The following is a 4,101-nucleotide window of genomic DNA, read 5'->3' on the forward strand; positions in this document are numbered from 1 at the left end:
AATGATAATGCAAATAAAAGGCTTAATTATCTCACATTTCTATTCTCACCAACAAAGTAAACTATTGGAATTAATTTCTTTATAATTCCCACGCAAGTTATACTTTTAATGTAGTGAGAATGAATTACAACTACTATATTTCTGATCTAAGAAATAAATGAGGAAATTTTTCACTTAATTTTCATCACAAAACTTTTCATAAAAATTGTGGGGTGGGGAGAAAGAGAGAGAGGGGGAGAGTGGAGAGAGAATAAGATTCTGCATTCATGCCTAGAAAGGAATAAACCTGTGTGATAATTAATGTTATGTGTTAACTTGACTGGGCCACGAGGCGCACAGATATTTGGACAATCATTATTCTGGGTGTGTCTGCGAGGGTGTTTCTGGATGAGATTAACATGTGAATTGGTAGACTGAGTGAAGTAGATTATACTCCCCGATATGAAGGAACCTCACACAATCAGTTGAGGACCTGAAAAGAACAAAAAGGTTGAGTGAGTAAGTAAGGCGTGCCAGACTTCTTTGAGCTAGGACATCCGTCTCTTTCAGTCTTTGGAGTCATCTGAAACATCAGTTCATTTTGAATCTTGAACCTACCAGCTTTCAGATTGGAACTGACACCTCTAGCTTTCCTGGTTCTCTGGACTTCAGACTTGAACTGTAACTATGCCGTCAGCCATCCTGGATCTCCAGCTTGCTGCCTGCAGATCTTCAATATTTTTTAACGAGATCCTGCACCTACCGGTATTACCTTCTGGCTTGTTCTCTACAATTTTTGGTTTAAACAATGGTTTTTCTTTCCTCTTCAGATAAAGACTAAAGTCAATGGAGAATCTGGTTTCTCAGAAAAAGCCATTTTTGAATTTCTCAGATTATTCAGATCCAGTAGCTGCTAAGCTTCCATGTACATTTCTATTTATGAACTATTGTCATTGTGGCATTAATGTGGGCTGTGTGACCTATTACTCGAATGTTTGCCTCTCTTAGAGGAGCACAGCAGAATGCAAATGCATTTTTTTTCATCATTATATTTTTAATGACTACAGTGCTTTCTGAAACACACTAGGCCTAAAAATTTATTTATTGACTAGATCAATAAAAGTTAATAAAAGGGAACTTCCTCAATTTGATAAAGAATATTTAACCAAAATAAAAGAAATCCTATAACTAGGACCATGCTTAATGGTGAAAGACTAAAATATTTCCCACTGATATCAAGAACAAAGTAAGGATGTCTCCTCTTACCAGTCCTGTCCAACATGATTTCAAAAGTCCTAGCTAATGCAATGAGACAAGAAAAGTGGTATACTGACTGGAAAGGAAGAAATAACACTGCTTTGTTCATACAAAACATTGCCTATGTAGAAAATCTGAAAAAAATCAACAACACGAAAAAGCCTTAAAGCTAATAAGTGATTATATCAAAGTTACAGGATGAAAGGTTAATTTACAAAAGTCCACCAGTTTCAGGTATATCAACAATGCACAAGAGAAATTTAAAATTAAAAACAGAATAGCACTTATATTAGCACACCTCCAAAAATAAATATTTAGGTAAAAATGTTGGAGGACTGAGGCTACCTGATTTCAAGACTTACCATAAAGCTACAAAATGAAAACAGTGTGGTGTTGATGAAAGAATAGACAAATACATCAATGGAAGAAAACAGATAACACAAAAATAAACCCACATAAATATAGTTAACTGATCTTTTAGAAAGGAGAAAAAGCGATAAAATGAAGAAAGTATAATCTTTCAGCAAATGGTGCTGGAACGAACTGTACATTCACATACATGCCCTTATAAAAATTATTAATAACTCAAAATCAATCACAGACCTAAATGTAAGACCAAAAAACTATAAAACTTCTAGAAGACTATGTAAGAAAGCATCTATACAACTTTGGATTTGGCAATGACTTTTTAGATACAAAATCAAAGGCAAAATCCATGAGAAAAATAAATGATATGCTGGACTTCATTAAAATTAAAAGTTTATGTTCTCTGAAAGAGAATAGAAAGATAACTCACAGACTGGGAGATAATATTTGCAAAGGATGTATCTGATAAAGTTTTTTCAAAATATGCAAAAAGCTATTAAAACTCAATAATAGGAAAACAAAGAACTTAACTAAAAATTGGACCGAACATCTTAACAGACACCTCAACAAAAATATGTATGCTGGCAAAAGAGCATATTAAAAGATGTTGCACGTCATATATCATTCAAGCGAATAATGCAAGTTCAACAATGAGATACCACAACACACCTATTAGAATGACCAAAATCAAAACACTAACAACATAAAATACTGGCAAAGATGTGGAGCAACAGGAAATTTCATTCATTGCTGGTGAATGCCAGGAATTCCCCAGCCAACACGGCTGAAAACAGGGCTTCCCGCAGGAATAAGAAAGGAGACAGTAGAAGAGAAAGAGTGGGGTCAGGGGACTCAAGGCTTTCCAGACCAAAAGTCCCGAGAGTAATTCCTCACTGGTACTCATTCATCCCAAGAACAAAGGATCATCGTAAATCATATGAACGAACATTTTCTAAAGACATCCCACAGGCAAACAATGTTCTATAGATTTTCATTACGTATCAAAGCTATTTCTAGCCTAAAGCTAAACAAGAAAGTCAATTTGGGGGTGCAGCCAGGCTAGTTTTCCAGCAGGTTGGGTGTTCCTGATTGCAGTCCTGGAGCAGTTTTCTCCCCCAGGAGAGAAACTGTTTTCAGTTCCTCCTGCCCTTGGAATGCCCTTACCATTTGGAAAACAGCCACACCTATGCAGACTGTCACACCTGAAGAGGTTCTTATGCCAGCAATATCCCTAGGTCACCCTAACATTTCTAAACTACCCCAACAGATGAGAATGCAAAACGGGACAACCACTGTGGAAGACAGCTTGTCAGTTTCTTAGAAAGTAAACACATTCTTACTGCATGATCCACAATTGCGCCCATTGATATTTACCCAGAGGAACTGAAAACTCACGTCCAAACAAAACCCTGCACCCAAATGTTTATAACAGCTTTATATATAATTGCCCCAAATTAGAAGCAACCAAAATGTTCTTCAGCAGGTGAATGGATAAATAAAGTGTGGTGCACATAGACAATGGAATATTATTCAACAGCAAAAAGAAAGAAGCTATAAAACCCAGAAAAGACATGGAGGAATCTTAAAATGCATATTATTAAGTGAAAGAAGCCAGTCTGAAAAGGCTACATACTGTCTACAGCCATACCACCTTAAATGTACCAAATCTCTTCTGAAAAGGGCACATACTGTATGATTCCAACTGTATTACATTCTGGAAAAGATAATAACATGGATACAGTGAAACTCTCAGTGGTTGCCGGGGTTTGGGGGAAGGAGAGATGTATAATAGGTGGAGCACAAAGGATTCTTAGGGCAGTAAAACGACTCTGCATGACAGTGTAATGGTGAATACCAGTCGGTAGAAATTTGTCCAAACTCATAGAATATACACCAAGAGTGAACTCTAAGATAAGTTATAGACTCTGGGTGATTATATTGTGTCAATGCAGATTTATCAACTGTAACAAATTCATCACTCTGGTGGTGATAACGGGGGAGATACATACGCATGGGGGCAGGGGGTACATGGGAAATCTCTGTACTTTAACTTTGCTGTGAACCTAAAACTGCTCTAAACAATGAAATCTGTCAACAATAGTAATAAAGGGTAGAGCTTCAGGCTCTTCTCTCTCTGCTTCTATCTTGACCTGCTTTTCACCATCTTATGTATACAACTAAATTCAAATTTCTCTTTGACACAGCCCAGTGGTTTTCAATTCTAATAGTATCATTTGTAAAGATGAATGCAGACTCTCTTAAGTTTCACTCCTGAAAAATAAATCTAAATTTCTGGAGGGTAGGACTTAAGCACATTTATGTATGAATGTATATGTGTATGTGTTTCCTGAAAACCTCCTCAGTGATGACTGGTATGTAGTCAGGGTCAAGAACCATAGAAAATATTCTGAATTTCTGTTTTGAGTCAATTGACTTATTTTTACATATGGTAATGCCCCACGATAGTGATGCCTAGTTCACCCTATCAGAAAATTCCAT

This window comes from Propithecus coquereli, unplaced genomic scaffold, assembly GCF_000956105.1.
Source record: "Propithecus coquereli isolate 6110/MARCELLA unplaced genomic scaffold, Pcoq_1.0 Scaffold275, whole genome shotgun sequence".
Lineage (NCBI taxonomy): Eukaryota > Metazoa > Chordata > Mammalia > Primates > Indriidae > Propithecus > Propithecus coquereli.